At 36.2% G+C, this 26,543-nt stretch overlaps 1 long non-coding RNA gene and 1 pseudogene across 1 annotated transcript; one reads left to right on the plus strand and one right to left on the minus strand.

The window, feature by feature from the left end:
• Positions 1-26,042, plus strand: part of LOC109832872 — an 89,902-nt pseudogene extending 63,860 nt beyond the window's left edge.
• On the minus strand, positions 9,946-11,777 carry LOC109832873. The gene is made up of 5 exons (XR_002245014.1): positions 11,533-11,777; positions 11,372-11,440; positions 11,020-11,115; positions 10,649-10,891; positions 9,946-10,109 (listed from the first exon to the last, which is right to left on the minus strand). It is a non-coding gene; the product is annotated as an uncharacterized LOC109832873 (long non-coding RNA).

A 26,543-nucleotide genomic window follows, 5' to 3' on the forward strand; every position in this document is an offset into this window, starting at 1 on the left:
CCGAACGGCAAGCGCAGGCGACTTTGCTCTGCGTTCCGAAATTAGCGATAAGTTGCGTCGTCGCCCCCAGAACTTGGCGTTACTCATCCTGCGTTCTTGTTCGATCCTCCTGTCGGCGTCGAACCTTGGCGTCGAAGCGGATGCTGGCGACAGGGCTGCGCCAGCTCCCATCGCTAATTTACCCCCCCGCCCCATTACAAGCTAGGGTTCGGTGTAACCTTCCTCCTCCTTCTCCGTTTGTTCTTCCATGCCCGGGAGCCGGAAAACCCCCAGATCGCAAGCTGTCTTTTGTGATTAAATCCGCAGCATTCACCGTGCAGTTGGGATTTTAAGAAGAGAGAGAGGGAATTAAAGAGGGTTTTAATGTGTGGGGTATTATTTCTCAAGAGAGAGAAATTGAAAGGTTCATATCGCCTTTGATTATTAACACTGTAAGCTACAGTGGTTTATTTGAGAATCTCAGTTTTGAAGATCGCTCCTAAATTGTAATTTCTTTGTTTGATTAATAAGAAATTATCTGTGTGAGCACTCCCGAGGACGTAGCATGCCCGACCTCGTCTAATCTGGTGTACTTTTTTCTATAACTAAGCGTTTCTGTTGCTTAGGGGTTTAGCGTTAAATTTCCCCAACAACTGGGTATCAGAGCGTGAAACGATCTAGAGGAAGTCAAATTTAAGTGGGAGCCAGTGGCGCAGATGAAGGAAAATAAGACTTGAGAAATTTGATGGATCAGATTTTGATTCTTGGAATACAGATAGAGGATATCTGTATCAGAAAAATCTATATCACACCACTATCGGGATAAGAAGCGATTGCTATGAAAGGACAGAAAGAGTGGAACTTCTAGATAGACAAGCCCTCGGAGTTTATCAGATTGACGTTGACCGGTCGCAATGTTTGGCGGTTTCAACTAAGCGGAGGTGAAGACCACGGCAGTCTTATGGCAGCACTCTCAAAATGTATGAGAAGGCCATCAGCCGCAAACCAAGTTCATTTGATGCGGGCGGCGTATTCAATCTGAAATGGCAGAAGGCACGTCAGCATAACCCCCCGCGTAGACAAACACCTCAGAACTTAATACCTGGTTACACGCCAATTGAGTTCAGTTGGAGATTGATTTGCATGATGAAGTCCGGCGTTGAATACTTTTATCTTCCCGTACCAGAGAGGTTGGAAACGCTACAATCCAAAGCTGTGAGTAGTCGTCAGGAAAGAAAAAAGTTGAAGTTCGGCGAGTTCGTGATTTGGTTCCAGTGAGGAGATCCGACGCGAGAGATCTGTTGAAGCTTACACAAGCCTTCAGTATTGCCATAACAGAGTCAAGAGGTAAAATTCAACCAGAAAGGACGAGGAAAATCAAAAACTTCAGAGGTAGATCAAAGGAAGGAGGTCAATCAGAATCCAAGAACCGCTCGAAGGTCTATCGAGTGTTGGAATTGTGGAAGACCGGGCATTACAAGAATCAAGTGCAGAGCGCAACAGAAAGGTAGAAGGAGGCGAAGGCAGAGGTGAATTGTCACAGCCTCCACCTCAGGAGAGACGACGCATTGATATAGCCCCCCTCTTTGGAGAGCAAGGATGAATCGTTGGGTGTTGATTCAGGAAGCGTCGTTCCAACGCTACTTCTCAGAAAGAATTCTTCGAGAAGATACGCCCGAAATCTTGGATAACGTATATCTGGTGATGATCAACCGTGTGCTATAGTGGCAGCGGCGGTGAAAATTAAGTTGAACGGGTCAGTATGGGAGCTGAATGGATGTCAGGCATACTTCCGCGACCTGAGAAAGAATTTAATATCCGTAGGCCATTGGCTGGCGCAAGGATACACCACAACTTACATGAGATGATTGGAAGATCTCAAAAGGGCGCAATGACCCAATTGCCCGAGCAGAAAGACTGGTACGCCTATATATGACAGCAGGTCACTGCTGTTTGATCTCAAGTTGGCACAGGCCAATGAGACTTCAAGCTGTGCACAAGAGACTCAGGTCAATATGAGCTGAAAAGGGGATGAAAATCATGCGATACAAAGGGAAATTCCAGGACTGCAGTCAGTGGAGATGGATATGTGTGAAGATGATACTTGGAAAGCAGAAGAGAGTCAGCTTTCAGACGAAGTGGCCAGAACCCCCAGGAAGAGAAGCTAGACTCTTCACAGGCTCAGATGTTTGGGGACCAACAACCACCGGCGTCCATTGGGAAAAACACTAGCTTCGTCGACTTTATCGATGATCACCTCGGAAAGTATGGGTCTACTTTTTGAGGCATAAGTCAGAAGTATTTGAGGCTTCAGGAGATGGAAAAGCTATGGTCGAGATCAGAGACCGGTCTGGAATAAAGAAGGCTCAGGACGATATGGCGGTGAATTATGAAGACAACCGGATTCAAGAAGTTCTTGCTATGAGGCACGGGATCAGAAATGGAAGAACCGTACCCCGCCGCCTCAGCAAAATGGTGTAGCTGAGGCGGCATGAACCGAACGTTACGGAGAGAGAGCCAGAAGCATTCGGTACATCAGGCCTACGAAAACAGTTCTGGCAGAAGCGGTCAACACAAACTTTGTTCCTCCTCTCTTCTGAAGCATAGGGCATGTCTGATAGTTAGGCTTCACATATCCTAACAAACACTGTTAGTAAATTTTTACAATATAAAGATATGAATATTGCCATTGCATTAGATCAGCTAAAAGGTCTTGTTTTATTTTTTTTAATGACTATAGAGAAAATAGGTTCACATCTTCTATGATTTGTGCTAAAGAGATTGCCAATGAAATGAATGTAGAACCAAAATTTCGTGAAAACGTGTAATTAAAAGAAAGAAAAAATTTGATGAGAATGAAACTAATGTGGTGAAACTTTTACCTGAAGAATCTTTTAAACTTAATTATTTCAACTATATAGTTGATCATGTCATTTCTTCACTTCAAATTAGGTTTGAACAATTTAAGATATATGAAGATAATTTTGATTTTTTGTATGATGTAGAAAAATTATAATTGCTTGGTGATGATTTTCTAAAAGAAAAATATTTGCATCTTAATTTTTTTTAAACATGACATGTTATATGATATTGATGGTTTAGATTTATTTACAGAACTAAAAGTTTTAAAAGAAATAATGAATCCTGAATTAAAAACAGCACTTGAGATGCTAAACCTTATAAAAAATTAAATTATTTTCCCAATGCATGGATAACTTATAGAATACTACTAACAATACCTGTTAGTATAGCTTCAGCAGAAAAAAGTTTTTTAAATTTAAAATTAATAAAATATTATTAACACTCAACAATGTCTTAAGAAAAATTAAATAATTTGACAATTTTATCAATTGAAAAGGATTTATTATCAAAACTTGAATATAAAAATTTAATTAGTAACTTTGCATCTCAAAAAGCCAGAAAATTAAAATTTATATAAAATTTATTTTTTAAAAACTAATATTTAATTTTTTTTAAATATTAAGGTCCCAAATATTTTTATCTGTCTAAAGCCTCAAAAATGCTTGAGACGACCCTGCCAATACCGTCAAATTTACCTACGCTTTTTGACTGCTGAAGTTGACTATGGCTACTCGGCCAATTAATTTGATGTTGATCTTAATCACGTACGTTGATAATTTAGTCGTTCATGCTGATGTAGAATTAGTGAAGGTGGTCAGTGAGACGTAGGTAATATATGTATGCAATATGTTGTGACTGAAGTATTAATTGTAACCTATTAGACTTTAGGTTCTTAATTGTTGTGGCTGATTCACTGATCTTTGCTTGACGTAGAGAGCTTCAAAGGAGTTTGGTTTGTAACACATAACATATATTTTTAAAGTTAACTAAGATTGTGATATGTTTTGTTCCCCCAGTTTCATCTCTACGAAAAACTTATGGCTAATTCTTAAAGCTTTAATTTAGTTATCAATTTATGAAATGTCTCTGGCATTTGCTAGGAAGCTAATGAAATTAATTTGGTTATCGATATAGAGTTAGATTTTTATTCCTTATGATTCATGTAAAGATATTTATTGGTTATAACTCACTTGAACACAATTATTCATTAAATATGAAATGAGATTTATCCTAAATACTATGTGAGCCTATTATGATTTATGTAACCACATGTTAGTTGGATGCTTCAAGATCATTGTAAATTTACTTGTTATTCATTGCAAAAATTATTCTCCATTGCAAATGATAATTAGGCTAATAATTAGGTTGAAAATGACCCTACGAATTTCTACACGCCTTAAGAAAAAGAGTTATAGAAGTTCTCTCAAACAAAGCTTTGAAGGAAAGATTTTAACTGCTCAATTAGTTTTTTGAAGATTAATATGAGTGCTTTCTAGTATTTATATGAAGCTCTAGCCCATTTATTGGGAAACATGTTATCATTATTATGCTTATAAAAGATGTGCAGTATTAATACGAAAGATCAGAAAATACATTTTTAGTTATTAACCTCAGGGAACTTTTGTAATATTTAGATCAATACGTTGGATGTAGTTGGCATAAGACTTTTGAGACATATAATATTTTAGTGAGGCCATTGTGCATAGTTGGGGAACATTGGAGTATCTTAGAATTTTCAAGGATCTTAATATGCAATATGTACATCTCTTCAAAAGTTAATGTGTTGTGTTGTGTATTTTAGTTTTGTTAATGCATTTGAGATATATCCTTTGATTTATGAGGTTAAGTGCATGGATTCTTGAAAATCAGAAAAAGATATATCCATGTGTCAAGTTAAGAGAAATATTTATAATTGTTATGTTCTCGAATTGTAAAAAAGAGTGCAAGAATTAAATTTAAAATCGAAATGACAATTCCAAATAGACGCAACCTTCTTTGTCGCCCTGCAAGCTATAAGTGTCGAGGTAATCTTATAATATCAACATACTATAATAATTAATTTGCTACTACTTATAAATTTTTATGACTCGTAAATGCTTGAGTATAATACTTTACCTTAAAGAGGTTAAAGCATCTGCAAGATGAAGCCTATTTTTATAATAGCTATTCGTGACTAAATAAGGTGTCGATACCATTGTCATGTAATTAGCCTTTATTATATATGAAGTACAAATTTTATAAATAATGATAATATTGGTTGTGTGTGAAATTTTAGTTTTCTTCAAATATTGTACATAGCATATGGTTTCTTAACACACATCACGTGCAATGCACATATTGAAAAAAAAAAAAAGATTTGCCACCTTTCCTGAAAGAAGTATCTTTCAAAGATTTCACTAAAAAAATATGTAGTTTTCATGCACATGTGAAATCCAAATTAGGGTTATGTCAATTAGGGTTACTCATTCAAGTTTAGGTTTTACGGTTAAAATTGGGGTAATCAGATTTAAATCAAGGATAATTAGGAGTGAATTTTATTAGGGTTAGATTTTGGATATTTACGTTTACAGTTAAAATTAATTCATAATTATGAAATTATAACACCACAAATCAAATTATCAGAACTGAAAAATAAAAAAAATTAATGAAAAAAGAGGTTTACCTTAAAGGAGGCGGCGGCAGGTAGGCCTGTCCATCCGGGCCGGCCCGGCCCGGAAATCCGGGCCCGGGCCGGGCAAAACCGGAGCCCGGACCCGGGTACCCCGGGCCGGGTTCCGGCCCGGACCCGGGTACCCCGGGCCGGGTTCCGGGCCGGGCCGGGTTTTTTCTTTTTTTTTTAAATTTTTTTTTTAAATTTTTTTTTCAAATTTTATTTAAGTTTTAAATTATAAAAAAAGACAAAAAAATAATAAAAAAAATAATTTTATTAATCACTTAAAATGACATAAATTACAAATAAAAAATTATAAAAATAAATTCTTTATTAATAATTAATAAATTATTTACAAATTACAAGTATAAATTTATTTTGGAATTCATCGCATCACAATAGATAAGTACATCCCACCTAGGTTTTTTTAAATTTCTTTTCTTTTTTTTTGATAAAAAAATGCTAAAAATTAGTTTAATATTATTATATTTTATATAATTATGTATTAGTATATACTTCTAAATTATTATGTAACTATATATTATATATACATATATTATATGTAAATATATTGTATATATTTATAAGTTATAACTTGAGAGAGAGAGAAGCGCATAAGTTGCGAATTATTATGTAACTATATATTATATATACATATATTATATGTAAATATATTGTATATATTTATAAGTTATAATTTAAGAGAGAGAGAGAGAATCGCATAAGTAACCCTGTAGCCGTTGCTCGTTGGGCCAATGGGGAAGTAACCGTTGTAATATACTATACTTATATACTAAGAGAGAGAGTATACACACACACATATATAAAAGAGTATACTTATATAATAGGGAGTATACATATATAAGAGAGAGTATACTTATATATACATATATACTAAGAGAGAGAGTATATATATACATACATACATACATTATACATATATAAAAGAGAGTATTCTTATATATATATATATATATACTTATATAAGAGAAAGTATACTTATATATACTTATACATATATATACTTATATAAGAGAGAGTATACTTATATATACTTATATACTAAGAGAGAGTATATATATACACACACATATGACATATTATACATATATAGAAATAAATTATATAAGAGAGAGTATACATATATAAGAGAGAGTATACTTATATATACATATATTATACATATTATATATATTTATATATAGCATATATAATATAATACATAAAAAATACATACTATCGCGGGGCCGAGCGCGGGCCCGGGCTGGGCATCAAAAGAGCGTGGCCCGGGCCGCGGGCTGGGCACAAAAGAGGCCGGCCCGGGCCCGCCGCGGAGGCCCGGACTTGGCGCCGGGTTTCCGGCCGAGGCGGGGCCCGCGGGGCCGCGGGATGTTTGGAGTCAGCCCTTAGGGTCAAGGGTCTAGAGCAAAGGTAGGAGCGGTGGCACTGAACCGAAAGAGGTCAGTGACAGCGCTGCAAATGGATGCAAGGCAGCGGCAGCGACAGGGATCAAGGCAAGCGGTAGGCGCATAGGTGAGTGAGAAGAACAGAGGAGTTGGGGATGGGTTGTCGGTGACGGTGGTTATGTTGGTGGAGATATTGTGATCGATACCCCAAGATTTAGTAGCATGAGATATTGATTGAGTGGTTAAATGATTTATAATACAATTCTAAGGAGTCAAATGCAATATTGACTAGTCACATGTGGTGCACTTAGTAGGTCCATGACTTGTTGGTCAATTAAGGAAGCACCGGAAGGCAGCTTGATTTCATTGGCAAAGAGAGGAGGTGGCTTGCTTTCGGTGGCCATGTTGACAAAGAGAGGGAGGCAGCTTGATTTGATTTGTTGACAAAATAGGGGTATGGAGGCTATAAAGGGACACCCTCACTGCTTTGTTAATATATCAATCAGAAGCTTGAGAGGAGAAATAATCAGAATCTTGAGCAGAGTGAAGAGAGTGATTAGGGTTTTGTTATTTGGGCAATTTTCTGAGAGAGCTTGAGAGGAGATAAAATCAAGCTGCTATCTTTGTCAACATTAGAGGAGGTGGCTTGCTTTCAGTGCTTCCTTAATTGACCAACAACAAAAACACAGAGAGCCAAAACCTTAGATGCTACAAGGAAAATATGAAATTATAGAAAGAAGATGTAACTTAGAGATCGGTGGATGAAGAGGTTTTCCCTTGATTAGAGGCGATAAAATATTATAGAACATATTTTATATTAGAAGAGCAAGGTGAATATAAGAAGTGAAGAAATGTTTTTGACAAGATGCGACGGAATATGAAAGAGATTAGAGATCAGAAGACATGGTAGAAAAATTATTAAGCAATTAATTAGAGGGTAAAAAAGTTAATTAATTAAAGTAAAGTGAGAATATCAAATTTGAGATTAAAGTGGGAATGTCAAATTTGAGATGGGTAAAAAGGGCAATCAAAAGTTTTTAACAGCCCATTTCTCTTTTATATGTAGTATAGATTTAATCAAAGATGGGTAAGATTGAATTTGGAACGTTTTATATGTCGAAGAGATGCATGGTCTCTTATTTCGTGTTGAAGCAATTCAGAAAGCACAGATCTATAAAAACTTATTAAGGAAAATGTTTAATCCTACAATTCTGCAGGATGTTTTTTAGCACATATTTAAAGTGCATTGCCTACATAGATAATTCAAAGTAAAAAAATGTTTAATCCTACAATTCTGCAGGATGTTTTTTAGCACATATTTAAAGTGCATTGCCTACATAGATAATTCAAAGTAAAAAAATGTTTAATCCTACAATTCTGCAGGATGTTTTTTAGCACATATTTAAAGTGCATTGCCTACATAGATAATTCAAAGTAAAAAAATGTTTAATCCTACAATTCTGCAGGATGTTTTTTACTGGAAATAAAGTCAGCAATAATTAAGCAATAAATAATAATAATAATAATAATACCAATAGAATGAAAAGAGGAAAAGATTGTCCTTTAGGGTTTAGGGAATACACTACTAACTAGTATTTAGACCCGTGCAAAGCACGGTTTCTAAAAGATTTTCTGCAAATTGGTGGCCTAATAACGATTTCAATAATGTGAAGGTTTAATTTTAATAATATGGGAACCTAATAGCAGTTTTAACAATATAAGGGACTAATTCAAAAAAAAGAAATATTTAAGGGACTAATATCAAAACTAAGAAGTAAAATTGTAATGAAACTCACTCTTCTTTTAACTAATATGAACCTACAAAATTACCTTATGAATCCTTCCCCTCAAGTTATCCATTTTGAAGGAATAATAGTGTAGATGAAAAAGTTTCAACCGGCGATTCATCGTGAGGACGCTTATTCATACAAGTTATAGCTTATTATACCAATGAATTTAGCAGTTACAATATTCTAATTATGCGAGAATCGTCAACTTTTATCAACAGTTTGACGGTGCAGAAGTTTCCTTCTAGGAATCTGAAGTTATATATGTAGAAACCATATAAATGAGAACAATGAGCTTAGCAGTAAAAACTGCAGTTCCACAACACCAACTAAAGACAGAGGTAACAATGACAGTCTCATCAAGAAATTTTAAGAGTCTTCCCATGGAAACATCAATTCCTACTGAAAATGGCAAGTCAGATAAAAATCTCATGCACCCCAAGCTTAAACCCGCTGGCCAAATTTTAAAGTATATGCCAATAGCTAGCAACAAAACAATGAATACCTAATCTTGCAAAAAAAGGGAAACAAAGAACTGATACATTACAACAATGCATGTCATTTCTTAGATATTAGTCACTACATACAGCCCACATTTCAATATGGCAGTAGTCCCAGTATAAAATCAGCTAAGATTCTGATCTAGAAGCACACAACTCTGAGCTTTATGGCCGAATCAACCACTTATAAAAGCTCAGATAGGAGAAAGATTGTGAGAAACTAAAAAGCAGCATCCAAAATCTACTAAGCGCAGCTAGCGGTGAAAGACAATAAGCTTCCACACTGATGATTAATAACAATTATGTGAGTTTTTGCCAAAAAAATCATCCAGCACTACTAGAAACAGGACTTTTAGCGACGGACAAATCCGTCGCTAAAACTCGAAAATCCGTCGCTAAAACCTTTAGCGAAGGAAAAATTAAAATCCCGTCGCCAAAATATCGTAAGTACAGTGAGGGTAGCTAAAATGACCTTTGGCGACGGATTTTCCGTCGCTAAATTTCAGTGATGGAACATTAGCGACGGTTGATCCGTCGCTCTATTTTAAAAAAAAAAACAAAAAAACATTAGTTCCACCTGCTACTATTTAAAAAAACAAAAAAACAAAAAAACAAAAAAATCCGTCGCTATAACATTTTAAAAAAATTATTTTTAAAAATTGAAAAACCCTGTACTATAATATAATAAATTTAAAACCCTATTCAATCAGCCGTATAATATTCATTCTCACGTATATATAACACAAATATTTTAATAAAAATATCCCAACATAATAAATATTGTTTATACAGCACACCATGAAATATTGTTTATACAGCACACACTCATTCATTATTTTCAAAGATAAAAAAAACAAATCAGTCCTCCTGATCATCATCATCATCATCCTCATCACCAGTTCCACCTGCAAATATAAGTCCCAACCTGCAAATATAAATCAAACGTTAACAACATGGCATGACATGCAAGTATAGAATTAAGAGAGTATCATGGCATATTCTTATGTATTACATGTTTCGATTGGGTTTGCAGGGGTGGGTGGGTTTTGCACCAAACTATCATGAACTTCTTTAATTACTGAAAATTAACATTTACTTTTTTCCACACTAAACTACCATGCCTTGATGGTAGTTAGGGTCCAGACGTGCTTTAGAAATTTTGCTCTTATGTACTTTTTACTTTACCAAAAGAGTTTTTCGGGTTAGAGTAGATAGACATTATTAAGCTTATTTTAGACCTTTGTCCAAGACATAACGCCGCTAACAACAATTTCCAGTAATTCATGGTATTTTCCCACAATTGTGAAAGTGTATGATAGTTTGATTTAATAAAAATGTTTTATAGTAGTTTTGTGCAAACCCCTCAAAGTTCATGATAGTTCAGAGGGATTTACCCTATAAAATGCATCATACTGAGCAATATATACCGCGATAAAACAAACAAGTTAAAAGTTAAAACCTTACCTAGGAGTTATGTGCCCATAGAAGTACACTAATGGCATTTCAAGAGGAATCCCTTCGACTGCGTCTATAGGCATTTCGATGGGAGTAGCAGCTATACATCCAGGAATAGTGATCGACCCCTGACCAATATCCAAATCCACGAATGTTGGTTTCCAACCCTACTTACTAGCCCAGCTCAAGAGCATCCTACACAGGCTACTCTTTCCTGAATCAGTCGGCCCTACAACAATCACCCCTTGGACCCTGAAACACAAGAATTTAATCTTTGAAATCAATAACACAGATTTCTCAAAATTGACTGAAGACTCCCAATCAGTTGACAGTCTTAAGTGTCCAAAAAACAATTTCTGAGAAAAATTCGACTATAATACCTGTGAATTACCCACATCGTTGCTTGCTGCAACCTTAGCCCTGGACCTTCGCGCATCGAGTATCGCATGAACATTTACATAACTAACCATAGGAGTCTACAAAAAATTAGAGAAAACACAATAAATTCCAAGGAAAAAAAGGAAAAAAAGGCAAATTTTACAAAATCATGCTGAACTTCAGTGATGTTCCACGAAATGATATTACAGTTTCAGTTCCGTAACTCCAAAGTTCTTTTCAAAAGTTACAAGTTTATTTTTTCCTCTTTCTAAAGAACAACACCCCAAAGTTTAAGGCGGTTTTGTGAAATTAACCCAAACAAAAAACAAAAGATCAAATCTTTAAGCAAATCACCTCATCAGCAACATACTCAACGTCACTGATGCCTTCCAATTCCACAGTCGCACCATTCCACATAAAAACCTAGGGGGAAAATCAGAATTTATTTTTTTTCCCTCTAGAAAAAGGGGGTAAACAAGCAAATAATAGAATTGAGAGGGTTTTTTTAACATTACAACGAATTTGTGTCTGGGGGGAATGGAGAGCCAAGTATCGGGAGGGAGCTCGGTGCCGAAGATCTCGGCGGTGCCGAGAGTAATCGGATCCGGATTTGGGTATCTGGTCCGACTTCGACCCGAAGTCCGATTTGACGTGAGATCTCGCAGCTTCTGGAACTCAAGGATGGAGTCTCGACCGGAGACGAGGAGATGGTTGATACTGGCGGAGAGAAAGAGAGAGGGAGGCAGCGGCGACGGCGGCGGCGCGGGTCCGGCGCCGGCGAAGAGAATGAGAAGGGGGAGAGGGGAGGGGGAATGAAGAGAGAGAGAGAGAGAGAGAGGGGGGGGGAATGAGAAATGAGTGAGGGATTTGGGATAAATCCTCTCTCGGGTGCGGGCTGCCCAAATTTTTTAGGCATGCCCGCGCTTAAATTTTTTTCCCAACAATTTTCTTTAGCGACGGAATTTCCGTCGCTAAAAAGTTTTTTAGCGATGGAAATTTCGTCGCTAAAGTTCTGTTGGTAAAGTTAAGGAGACAAAAAAGTTCCGTCGCTAAACATGATTTTTCCGTTGGCAAAAATTTTTTGCCGACGGAATAATAGCGACAGAATTTTTCGTCGCTATAACATGACTTATAGCGACGAAAATTTTCGTTGCTATTAGTCCGTCGTCAAAACCCCATATTCTAGTAGTGAGAGGACAGTATTGACAATTATAGGGCAGTGCAGGATTAGCTAGCTCCATATACGATGATAGAAATTGGTCAAGGAATGATCAATAGGAACCCTTCGAAATTCTTGGATACTGTTTTTTTATGAAAATATAAGAAGCATGTTCATCGGCGTGCACTACCACCAACAGTAGGTGCCTGAGCTGATGCGTAAGCATTTGGTGCCTGAGCTGATGCGTAAGCATTTGGAGCTTGAGCTAAATCATAAGGATTTTATGCCTGTTCAGCTTCATAAGGATTTGGTGCTTGGGCTGATCCATAAGGATTTTTGTGCCTCTTGAGCAAGATAAGGATTTGGGTCCTGAGCAAATCCATAAGGATTTGGGGCCTGAGTTGATCAGGGTAAAATTTGTTTAGCAACAGATAACAACCTAAATACTTAAATGACGTTATTATTATTATGTCACATTTATTAACTAACCTCTTTCATCTCCTATAGGGTTTGATATTTCTTAAGATACTTTCCCACAATATCCAGAAATAGTAACTTGCACATTTAAATGATATAAATAATTAGATAGATGTACTATGATGTGTGCAACAGATCTAATATGTCTCAATTATAGATAATAACAAATCCTATGATGTGTGCAATAGATCTAATATGTGTCGATTTTAGATAAAATTGACAGGAAATCGGAAATTTAACAAACTTAGTACAAAAATTATGCTTTCCAACTAATATTATTACGACTATAACTTTATAAGGCAAGATACTAATAATAATAAAGAAATGTACCATAAAAGTATTTAATACATGAATTTTTGCTTGGCATTTATGATAGATATTCCAAAGCATTTATTGTGCATAATTATTAGACAAATCTATCTATGTAAAAAAAATATACAATAAGTTTTACCTCTATAGAAAAAAATCTCGTGCGATCACTAATGACCTGATGGTAATTGCCTTCTTCAATTTTGTGACATATTTTAACATGATGTTTCATTCGAGTCTTGAGCTTCTATCTTGATTTTTAGGCATTTTTTTGGCTTATTTAAGTTTGACAACTTGAAAGTTTGCCATTAGAAAAAGTATAATTTAGAGTCAAGAAATAATCTGAGGATAGAAGACTGAACAGCAGTGCAAACTTACTCATGTCAATAATATTTAATCTCAAATAATAGGAATGTATGGATCCACTTAGAATTATGTTAGGCTGGAGAGGTGTGTATGTGTTGTCGAGTAATTTATCTTTTCCACCTTTAAATCACCCATCGCCTAATATCTAATTATGTATTAACTTTTATGAGAAAGTTGTAAAGAACATTCAGAAAGTAAGTGTTATCTGCACGTAACATTTATATAGTCTAGTTGATGGCATATTTTATTTTGATATCTTAAATTATGTGGTTCTTTTATGAAATCAGAAATTCACAAACTTAATAAAACCCAATTTTGATTTACATGACCGCATCAAAACGCTAATGACCGCATCAAATCGAAAGAGAAAAGGGTGCTAGATATTTTGCTTAATAAATATGAGATCTTTGATTAAAATAAGATAAATAGAAAATCGAGAGAGAAGGGATCAAGAACCTTGTTTCTTTTTCGATAGTGGGTCCAGGATCTCCAGGCGGAGGAGAAGAGCTCGTCGATGTTGTAAGGGAAATCCAGGATAAATCTAATTAGTTGTCCTAAAAGAATCAATCAAGTCAACAAAATCAGACATTGGCCAAAAATTACAACAGATCCAAGATCCAATTGATGAATCATCAAGAATATAAAAAAATCTAAGATCATAAATTTTCAAAGAAACAGATTTTAAAAATTACCTGAGGCTGGATGTGCGTCCTATCTTGGCCTTTTCCTCGGCCGATGATCGATAAGGGTACTTTGATTCAAGCATTCAATAGTCATGATTGATCGCTAGTAAAATCTGAATCTTTATCGCAAGAAATGCCGCTCGTAGATCTGTACCGTGCCCACGTGCCTGGCCCATCTCGGCCCGCTGAAACCCAAACTCGGCATCGTTGTTGGTTGTCTGCTCTGAGGAACTCAAGATGCCGCCTTTGTTGTTGGTAAGGTTGTTGGAGGCGCTGGTGGGTTGTGGGTTTGGTGTTGGGTCGGTTGAGGGGAGAAGTGAAGTTGGCGATGAAGATGATGGGGAGATGATGATGAAGCGTGGAAGCTCTCCATTATTTTTGGTTTAGATTATGGTTGGTTGTTCGAAGAGAGAATGGAGATTAGGGGAATTCAAAAGAATAGAGAGAGAGAGAGAGAGAAGGAGAGACATAAAGGGGTAGTTTGACATCGTGGTATCGTGAGAAGTTTGGGAAATGGCAGTGGTATCCTACGGAAGTTGGAAAGTAGGTGAGCAGTTTTATATCCACTTATTATTTGAAAGTTATGTTATTAGAGATGTTTTTTTGTTTGTTTTCTCTTTAGTAAATAAAGAAGTGAGATTGGTGTCTAGTAAGTCGGGGAGAAAAAAAGCCTCGAAAACCCATGAATAATACAAACTCTAGGGTTTTGGGGAAAAACGTTAAGGAGAATTATTGGAATTTGAGTTGAATTTAAAATTTATATTTAATGGGAAAAATGCCATAAAACAGAGTGCGCACCAAGAAGATAGAATTTCGAGTCTGAGAGGGTAATGATCCTACCAGTTTTCAGGGCAAAGGCTACTAGTTCGGGATCGAACACAAATTCCAAACGCCATGTAACTTCTGAATTTTCGCGCTTAAAACTTGGACTTTTTGGCTTAATAATTAGGCCTGCATGGAATTTTGACATATTGTCTCAGCTTGGCCCTTGGAAGAACCAAATCCAAAAAGCCCAATCCCTAGTGTTAAGGCTTAAGAGGATTGCATCGATGGGCTTGGTTGATGGCACTCATATGGTATTACGTCCATCCTAGTCTTAGGGGTTGTTTGCGCAAAGGTCACTGAAATTCGGGCCAAGTTTAAACATGGTCCGATGTTCATGCCTTGTTATTTGGCAACTTTTGGTCCAAATCTGACCTAGTTTTTTTTAGTTTACTTTTTAGCCTTAAAATCATGCCGGAGTTGAACCACCCCCTACCTGGTCCAACTCTAGCCTGGTTAAGAGAGCACCCTTCCCATTTGGGCCTTATTTTTGTTGCCCTTATGTGTCTTACTAGTGCCCTTAAGGTCATTTTACCTAATATACAAAGTATTTGAGTTTTATCCAATATGACATAAGTATTATTGTGACAAAGACTCGTCGCTATACGGAGATTCAATGATGAACTACATGTTGGAAGGAGCTTTTCTATTACTTTAGTGATTAGTTTAGGGGTCATTTTCTGAAATGTATATATACATGCATTTTCCCCTTCCCTGATTTTGTTTGTTCAGTCCTTAAACATTTCATCTAAAATGTATATTTAGAAATATCAATTTTTAACCCTTTAAACGGTGGTCTGGATGCCCTGTCACGTGTTTTGATGCAAATAGCATTGTTTTGGGCTTTCAGGGCAACATGCTTTCGCTCCTGATGACCAAATTGAAACCCCATAATACTATAGTACACGGGAATACTGTAGAATTTTTAAAAACTGTAACAGAGGAGGGAACTGTAGCGATTCAAAAGTTAATGTAGCACTAGTGTGCAGCCCGTGCGCAGCACGGTGTTTTTTTTTTTTGCTACAGTGTTCCCGCCGTTTTTAAACTCTCCCGGTTTGAATTTTCTGGGGTGCTACAGTAACTCGCCTGCTACAGTGCAATTCCCGAGCTGCTACAGTAACCGATCTGCTACAGTGGCTTTTAAATGTCTCAGCTACTACAGTAATACTGCTACAGTAAATCTACTGTAGCATATACTGTAGCATGAACAGTGACTCTTTGTTTCTCCCATTTGTATAAAAGAATAGATTAAAATCGGGATAACTGTAGCAAGAAAAAATTAAATGTCGTGCTTTGCACGGTGTTCAGGACTAGTAAGAGAATGAAACTAAAACCGGCCTAAACCTGTGCTCTCCCCTTTGGGCCTGGAAAAATATCCGACCCGAACCCCACATCCGGATCCGAAATTCAAAATGCATCCTATTTCGAGACCTGCGTAAGCTCTACGCCACGCGCCCCCGTCCAATATATTAGTAACTCATCTCGGCCATCCATTTAATAAACTAAACCCGTTTAAACCCCGACCCGCTTTCTAAATCCGCGTCGGTCGAACGCTACGCTGTCATCCCCCGTCTTTTAAATAAGCTTCCCTCCCCCTCTCTATTTCAGCCGAGAGAAAGAAGAAAATTCCAGAGAGAGAAGAGAGAGAGAGATATATATATGGAAGCAACCATATTAAGGCCAAATATTCGGTAATTTATTCCCTCCTTTTCTGTTTTCTTTAGAGTTTTGGTTGAAATTTTAGGTTTTAAGCAATACATTTGCTCCTATTCTTCAATATCTTCTCTAATTTGTAGCGATTTTGTTCCTTCTATGTGTACACGTCTGAGTTCACAGAGAAAAGTGCGCTTTCTGAGTTCGTGAAGCCGAAATTGTGAACCCTAACAAGTCTTTGAGGTATGATTCATCCCTTTCGCTGAAATTTCTAGGGTTTTTAATCTCTGGATATTGCCTAATTTGTTGCGATTTTGTAACTTTTTGTTCCTAGAGCGCCGAGTTTACAGAAATAAATGGTGTTTTTGGATCGGTGCGGCGGGAAATGTGAAACTTAACAAGTCTTATGAGGTATGATTTATTCTGTCCGAAACTTTTTTGGTCCCTCTTTTTGGAAATGTTTTGGATTTTTAGTAATTGTGGCACCTAAGAGAAGGTTTGTCAACTTGAGTGTTTAATTTACGTTGTTGAGCTTAGGAAAATATCAAATTGAAAAGGGTTGTGAATTGATTGAGGTCGAAGACTGGAACAAGTATGGCTGGTTGAATTTTGTGGCATCTATTTTTAGTGCTGAAAGCAGAAATTTTGCCTTGTTATTTCGATGAAATCCAGTAATACATGTAAGCACTCAGTGTTTCTTAATAATTTTTTTTTTATTTTCTTGGTTTTTTGGGATATGATAAACATTTATCTGAAGCAAGATTCTGTAAGCATATTTTATTTTTTGGATTTTCTTTAGTCAAATCATTCAGGAAAAGAATAACATTTTGAATTTTCTTAGATATGCAATATGCGAGCCTAATTCTGATATTTTATTGTTTGTTCATTATCTGCAAAGAACACTGTATGATAGCTAAGAGGTTACATTCTAGAAATAGAAATCCTATTGTACATCCGTGAACTCCATCTAGAAGATTTGTGAGGCATGCGCATGGTTTGCATGTAGTGTTTGTGTGTGCCAAAAGATAATTTATTAGTTGAGATACTGAGCTGTATGTTACCTTTGTGAGACACATCAATTCTATTGTGTATGTCACCTTGTTGCAGTAAACTGATGTTTTCTTCCTTATTTTTGATGCAGGTGCAGCATGAACCTAGTGATTCTGTCTCTAGCATTGGTTTCAGTCCAAGGTAAATTACTTGGTGGCCACAATTTGGGATAATCGGGTTTTTCGTGCTAAGAGCTCTTAACTCTATGGGTCATGTTATGACTTTGATAATGTATATATCCAGCCTGGATGTTATGATAGCTCTTATGATTCTTCTTTGAATGTGATGTGCAGTAGATGCTGGGATGTCATGATAGCAGTCAGGCGAAAAGAGTCCTTATATCCATGAGCAACCGGTCATGTATATGCTTTCGATGCATCTGATGTTTAGAATTGTTTCAAAATCTTTCGTGGAAATCTGGGAAAAGGATTACTGCTAACATTTTTATTTCATATTCCTTAGATTCTGTGCTCTACATTGAAGGATGATGATTCCACAATGTTTACTAGAGGATGTGATAAGATTGAGAAACTGTGGCCCTTGACGTCTGGCGGCCAACTGATACAAGATGTAGTGCATGATGCAGGATGATGATTCCACAATGTTTACTAGAGGATGTGATAAGATTGAGAAACTGTGGCCCTTGATGTCTGGCGGCCAACTGATACAAGATGTAGTGCACGATGCAGGATGATGATTCCACAATGTTTACTAGAGGATGTGATAAGATTGAGAAACTGTGGCCCTTGATGTCTGGCGGCCAACTGATACAAGATGTAGTGCACGATGCATCTATCAAAGAAGTTGCTTGGATTGAACAGTTGAATTACCTAGTTACAGGAAGCTGGGATAAGACACCGAGGTTAGTGTATATTGAGTTACAACCTTTGATTAGTTGTAACAACCACATTGATGTAGTTTGATATATGTTTGTTACAGCATGCATTCCCAAAATTCTAATGCACGTGCTTGAATTTTATCTAGCAGAACTGTGAGGCATGTTTAACCGAGCTGTGTGTTACCCTTGTTGTTACACACATCATTCTATTGTGTATGCAGGTGGAACCTCGACTCAGTGGCTCCGTCTCCTGCCTTGTTTTTAGTCCTAAGTTAAATTACTCGGTGGCCACTTCGTGGGATAACCAGGTTTGATCTGCTGACAGCCGTTAACTGTATTCCGTAATAACTTTATAACCAGGTTTGATCTGCTGACAGCCGTTAACTGTATTCCGTAATAACTTTGTTAACATGTATCTTTTATCTGGATAAAATTAGAACTCTTATCGTTCTCCTTTGTTGCAGATTAGGTGTGGGAAAATTATGGCAGGCAGCAGTCAGGCTGATGTCTAGAATTGTTTCAACACCTGTCATGAGAAATTGGAATAATGATTGTTGCTAATGTTTCATTTGGTAATTCTTAGGTTCCATGCTCTACTTGGAGGGATGATGGTTTTTCCACAATGTTTGCTGGAGGATGTGATAAATAAAATTTTAAAAATGGAGCCCTTAATTTTTGTTTAGCAACCTACATAAGTTGCTGCACATGATGCACCTGTCTAATAAATTGCTTGGATTGAACAGTTGAATTGCCTAGTTACAGGGAGCTGGGGTAAGACATTGAGGCAAGAGCAGATTGAGTTACTTGATTAAGTTTTTCATAAACCACAGTGATTTAGTTATTATCTAATAAATGTGTGTGTTTTTTCTTTTTTGCTTAAGTAACTCCGTTTATATATATGCATAGTGCTTTATAATATTTTGGATCAAAGAATAAAAGATTGCTTACTTATCACTTATCAGAAAATATCATAGGTCACCTTTATGGGTGATCCCCATCGGTTATTTTGACCTGCAAGTGATGGAACAAAATATTGTGCAAAAATTTATATTTTCTGAACCCTTTGAACTCATTTATCTAATAAACCATATTGTTCTATAATAAAAAACAATTAATATCATATTGTCTGTCCTGTGAACCTATAGAGCTTCTTTACTAACCTTAAGTTAAGGCATGATGTGGACAACTGTCAAATATCTTTTTTATATGCTGATCTATCGTTAACATCGCCATTACTGTCTTCATACCATAGTATTTTATGATATCCTAATGTGAAATGTCCAGAATGATGGCTATAATTTTTTTTACTGATCAGATGTTATTCTCAGATTGCGGCCTTGTCCAGAACTCTACTTACAGCTATTCCATTAATCTATTTCATGAGCGTGTCTTAATTTTTGATTCATCTGAAGTTCGTTAGCTATTCCATTAATCTATTTTTAATTTCTCAATATTTAGTTATTCTATACACATGATTCATGAATGTAGGTATGAGAGATGGTGACGAGAGCTAGAATTTGTGTTTGAACTTTGATTTTTATTTGGGATTGAGTTAGATTGTGGGAATGTGTAATATTGAGATTATGATGATAATAAGATGGGTGAGACAAGATGTTAGATGTTGAAATTCTTTGTTTGAAGACTGATATACTAGTATAAGAGATCGTTTGAGGATATTGGCTCGAATTTAGATTTTATAGATGTTCAGGTATGAGACTGGCACTGAGAATTGATCTTCTACTAGAGGATTATATCAGATGCTCATGATTGGGATATAGACTAGTTTTGAGGATATTGACTTTATTTATGATTTTGAGAATGCAAATTTTATTGACGGTGGTTGAGGATTAAGATTTGATTTGAATTTGGATTGAACTAAATGTGTACCTCCTACTTTTTAATTTCTTATAGATATAATATATCTTGGATTCAAGTATTTTGATTAGAGTGGGGAGTTTCATATCGAAGTGTTACTGATATACAAGGTTATCGATAGCGAATAGCGTCGCGTAGTGGTGATGCATCGCTAAGGCTATTTCGGGCTATTACGATAAAACAGCAGTAAAAAGTACAAAGTCAAATAGCGGTCTAATTTAGATATGTATAAATACTAAAAAAAAATTTAAAGAAAAACCTAAGAAATTTAAAAGTACATATTGAATGATTTAAAGAGATCCTAAACATGAAATATACATGTAACCATCACGTAATACCAAAGATGACTGGAGGAGTCAAAAAGTTGTCGTCTTCGAGAAGAAGAGCTTAGCGGTGACATGACTGCCCTAAGAGGAGCTCACGACGAAGAAGGTGAGAGGAAGTATTAAGGTAGGTACCAGAGGCTATGAGAGGTGGTGAGAGTATGCTGAAAATTACAGTAGACGGTGGAATGCAATGGTTAAGAGTTGAGTTTAATTTTAAAAAAATAAGGCTCAAACCGCTTTTAAATAGCAGTCAAAAAGAAAATTTCGAATGCAATCGCTCACTATTTACCGTTATGACACACTATTGGCCGCTTTTGCAAACAGACATATTCCGCAATATGTCACCGTTATTGCACGATAACGTAGCGGGCGATAGCGTCGCGGGAAGGGACTGTAACGCTATTAGCGCCGCTATTGCGGGACTATTTATCGCTATTTGTTACTGATAGTGATATATAAGCTTGTTTTAGGATATCAGATATAATTATGATTTTATAGAAGTTGAGGTTAGGGATTGGTTTTGAGGTTTGATTTTGATTGGATTTATTGAATGATTGATTTTACTTGTACCTTGATTACCGTATAGACTGCTTTCGAGGATATCATATTAATCTATGATTTTAAGATGAATAATTGATTTTTACCTTTTAGTTTTGGTTTGCTTGGAGATAAAATATATTTTTAGCTCAGATATTTTTTTTTATTTGAAGGGAGAGTTTTATATCAAAGTGCGAAAGATGTTATTATTTGTAAATTGAGAGCTGTTTTATTTTGGTCGAGGACATAGCTGATCGGAATTATTTGAAGGATCAATGTTACCCATAAGTTCATGATTGATATTAAGTAATTTTGAGGATATTATTGATCTATGTTTCTAAAATTGAGAGTCATTGATTGGTGATTGAAGGTTGTTATTTGATTTACATCAGGACTTAAAGTGACTTCTAGTTACTGTTTGCTTGGAGATGCAATATATTTCGGAGTCGGGCTTTTTGATTTTAGAGTTTTAATCTAAGTGTGAAAAGTGTCATTATTTGTATCTTTAAGAGTTGTTTTATTTGGTTTGGGGACATAGTTGATAGGAATTACTCGTAAGTTAGCGATTGATATAGAGATTATTTTTTAGAAGATCTGATTAAATTTATGATTTTGTGATTGAGATTATTTTTTAGAAGATCTGATTAAATTTATGATTTTGAGATTGAGAATTATTGATTGGTATTGAGGGTTGAGATTTAATTTAGATATAAATAGCAAGGAAAAAAGCCCCGCATTTGGCTGCTTAAGTGGTTTGCAAGGCAATAGCGGTGCCTCACCGTTCTGCTTTTGTCGAATGTGGTCAATGAAAGTAGACGTGACACTTTTTGCTAAAAAAATACGGCAAAAAAATCATAAAAGTGTTGTAAAGTGCTTTAAAGCATTTTAAAGCCTTTTAACTGCTTTAAAGAAACAAATACGAATCTATATTATACTTGTCATGAACTCAAATCTGATCCATTTTCTTAAACCCTCCTTTTATCTACCCCCAACCCCTCTCTCCCCCCTGCTTCTCCAACTTGAGAAGAAAATAGACCTTTGTGCTAACTCCCGCTCCAGGGCCTTGTCCACGTTCTTTTGCAATTCAAATCCGCTTTTCTACTTGGCTCTTTTTTGCTAATTTTTACTGCTAAAGCCCCAAAAAGCCTAAACAGTGTCTTTCCGCTTCGCTCTGCTTTTCGCTTTCCACAACCTTGGATATGGACTTAGTTCTACTTGCTTTGAGATGCAATATATTTTGGATTTAGATATTTTGATTTGATTTGAGAGTTTTTTAAAATTAAGGTGTGAAAGATGTTAAGATTTGTATCTTGAGAGTTGTTTTATTTGGTTTTGGAATGTAGTTATATTTATGAGTTGTAGACACGTATAATTGATTTTCATTTTATAAACAGAGTTATAAAAGGTTTCCTTGTTTTTAATATTGATGCTGTTAAATAATGGTATTTAATGCTAGTCTAGAGCCGTGTATGTAGCAATGTGACAGTTTGCTCTTTATAGTTGCATTGTCTATCGATTCACTTCCCTTTTGTTAGTTGATGGAAATCAGGATTTATTCAATTTTATGTAGAAACTACATTTCTTTTAATCTACCGTCGTAGCAGCTTATAATCTGATGTTATGATCATATATTAATGCCTCTTCATCAGGTGTCTCTTATAGCAACTCTTAGGAGGGATCACATGTTGCATTATCATAATGCATAGTTCATTGAAACTGTATACTTGTGTAATTCAGGTATTATGCGTAGTGGCATCTAACTTTTAAAATTTGGCTGGAGAGTTTCCTTTTAGGTTGCTTTTTCTATGTGGAATACATCATTCTTATCTGGAATCATATTTTGAAGGAATGTGATTCCCGTGTTTCATATTCCTTGTGGGGTTGCATTCCGATGTTTTGTATTACCTCAGTATGTTTAGCAAGGTGATGTTGGAGCAACAACAATGGCTGATGTTTTACAGATCACAGAAGAATGTCCAGAAACCATGTGTCTAGAAACTATGTAATTACGGGGAGTAATGGTACACAGTTTGGATTGTGGTAAACTAAATAATTGCCATTAATTACAGTTGGTTTGTAGATCATATTTTAGCTTTTTCCTACTCAAAATTTCTCTTCCTGGCTAAGTATTCAAATGTTCATGTACTTACATATTCCATTATAATCAAGTCTTATTTCCAGTATGTTTACTAGAAATTTATGCTTAAGTAAATTCATAAGCAGGTATCACGCCGTCTTATACAAAATAGGGAAGCCACACGAAAAGGCCGTTGGCAAGAAAGGTACTTTCATGCAAATTCGAGCTCCTTCAGCCCATAATCTGTCTGCAGATTTATGTTCAACGACTAGAAACTAGTCACATAAAACTGGCTCAAAGAGAGCATGAGCTTGAGCGGGTTAGACATCAGGGACAACAAAGATCATTTGATGGTATCTTAATCACGCTTGTAAGCTGATTAACTTTTTTGAATTGTAGGGTGTAGATGTTGGTGGTCATGTAGGGGATTCAAGTCTTGGCCGTCTTGCACAAAATAGGGAAGCCGCACGAAAAGGCCGTTGGCAAGAAATGTACTTTCATGCAAATTCAAGCTCCTTCAGCCCATAATCTGTCTGCAGATTTATGTTCAACTACTAGAAACTAGTCACATAAAACTGGCTCAAAGAGAGCATGAGCTTGAGCGGGTTAAACATCAGGGACAACAAAGATCATTTGATGGTATCTTAATCACGCTTGTAAGCTGATTAACTTTTTTGAATTGTAGGGTGTAGATGCTGGTGGTCATGCATGGGATTCAAGTCTTGGTTTGTTAGCATCTAGTAATTTGGGTAAGCTATTGAGGTCATATCTCCTTTGGTTCCCTTCTGAATGCTAACTAATTGTAGAACACTTTACAGCTACTAAGTACACAGTCAGCATTTTGTCCGGAAATATGATCCCTGATTTCGGTCTGCACAACCCGGAGATCAAACCACAAGTTCACAAGATAGCAACCAAAACAAGCAAGAAGAATGACCACCGAGATTTACATGGTTCAGTCGACCAAGTTCGACCTACATCAACGGGGCTACAATACGAGGAATCCACTATGTACGGGGGAGAACAATACAAGAGTAATCACTCATCTCTCACTATCTCTCAACCTTACATACACACATTACCTCCACTCATATTCTCTTCAAAGAGCCCGAATCTCATCACAAGTCTCTCACACACAAGAGATGCTTATATAGTGCTAAACCCTAGCACTAATTGGCCCAAAGGCCCATTAGCTTAAAGCCCATTGGATACTAAATTAGATACGAGACATATCTCAACACATTTTAAGTGGCACCTATTACATATAGGCTTCAAAACTTTTGATAAAATGATACTGAAGACATACATGCTCGGACCTTAACTTTTTCAGTGTTATACTGAAGTTCATTTCAGTTTCTACTTTTGAATGACATTTATTCATGATACTTTATATTATTTGTATTGCCCTAATGCTATACATGTTGAATTTTTGTAGGTGTTGTTGTTTTTTGAGATGGAAGATGGACACTGGGCCTATAAACAGAATGCTGAGATTAATCAACTAAGAGCTGCTTTACCAGCACATTTATCAGATATTGAGCTTGGGCTGCTTGTAGAAAGTGTGGTGAACCACTATGATGAGCTTTTCCATGTAAAAGCAATTGCTGCTAAGTTTTTGATGTTTTCTATTTCATGTCGCGCATGTGGAAAACATCCATGGAGCGGTTGTTTCTACGGATTAGAGGTTTTCAGACTTCAGAGCAATTAAAGGCAAGTTAATAAATAGTTCACACCATATAGTGCAGCTAAAAGGCTGCGTCCCTTTTATTTTTATTTTTGGTCGATAGCTGACCCCAGATTAACTGATACTTCCTCAACAATCACGCACTCTTCATTCAGAAAGCATTTATATAAGGAATATCACTCGGTTTAAATAATATTATTGCTCTTTTTGTCTGGGTTTGGTGGGTAGCTTTTCGTTTCATTTCCCTTTTTTTTTTACTTCCCTTCTTTCTTCCGCTATTTTAGTCTGGGTTTGGTGGGTAGTTTTCCGTCTCATTTCCCTTTTCTTTACCTCCCCTTTCTTTCTTCTGCTCTGAAAGAAGGTTATAACGTCAAATACTAACCAAAGAATACATGTAATGTTATAAAAAAAACAATATAATGCTATGATATCCTGAGTGCGAGCGAGTAGTTTGAACTGTTTCCACGCAGCGAGTAGTTTGAACTGTTTCCACTTAAAGATAAACTTTACTATATTTGGTTTACTGAGACATCCTTTCTTAGTACAATACTAACGCATCCATTTTGACGATCCGACTGATTTTTCTATTTACAGGGAATATGCATTTGGGTCTTTGTGGTATCTAATAAACAGTATGTAGATGACTTTGAGCTAAGACCAATCAATATCCATAAACACTACCTGATCTCTAACCACTTATCCTTCCTTTCCTTTTATTTATTTTTTGCATAGATTCGCTTTGCTCAGGTAGAACCTTTGACAGAGCAGCTTCTGGTTGCTGTCTACAGCTTCCGACAGTCCTCTCAACAAGCTGAAGATGCTTATTCCCGGGGCATGGAGAAACTTCAACAAATTCTTGTCGAGAGTCTACATCCGAGCCCTTGGGAGCTTCTTGTGTGGCAAATTAAATAGGACATATGGCGAATGCCATGTGGGAAGATGGAAGCTTTAGTTTGTTACTCGGGTGAAAAGCCACTCACACTCGTCATATGCATTTTCTTTTGTTTTGTTCTCTCATATACTGTTCAATACTTCCTTTCCAAAATGCTGATAGAAATAGATAAGGAGAAGAAGAAGAAGAAGAAGACTTAAGTTGCCATAATGAAAAGAGGGTATTGGAACTCAATTTGTAAAAGAATTCAGATTCTGAGCCCAAATCATTTTTTGCCTTCTGCTTGAAACAAAGCTATAGAGTCTATCTAAATGCTAGGGCTTAATTTACTGTTTAATTAGTTTGCTTCACCTTTGCAAAAATCTTAAAATTTACCTATGCAACTTAGGTTTTGGCGGGAACACTTGGCTTCATTTCTCTGAATCCAATTGCTATAACCTGAGGGTTTATATGAATCTTTTTTCTGTACGGTCATGATCTTACCTGCAAGTCCATCCTCCATAATCTTTATTTTTGACCGTTAATTGCTTTATGTTCTTTTTGTATAGAAACTGGAAATTGTGATAGCTTAGCTATGGCATTTTCTGCTCATATCTTAAAGAAGCATGGAAGACAAAAATACTTGTCTGAAACTAGGTATAAAGTTAATGAATGAAAAGCAGCAAATGCAGGTAATAAATGCTTAGACAACAATCTGTTTGGTTTGTAGAAAATTACAACCGCACTCGGTATGTGCAAGTGGAGTCAAAGAAAAGCTGAACCTTACCAAATTCCCGTA

This window comes from Asparagus officinalis, chromosome 3 (genome assembly GCF_001876935.1).
Source record: "Asparagus officinalis chromosome 3, Aspof.V1, whole genome shotgun sequence".
NCBI classification, from domain to species: domain Eukaryota; kingdom Viridiplantae; phylum Streptophyta; class Magnoliopsida; order Asparagales; family Asparagaceae; genus Asparagus; species Asparagus officinalis.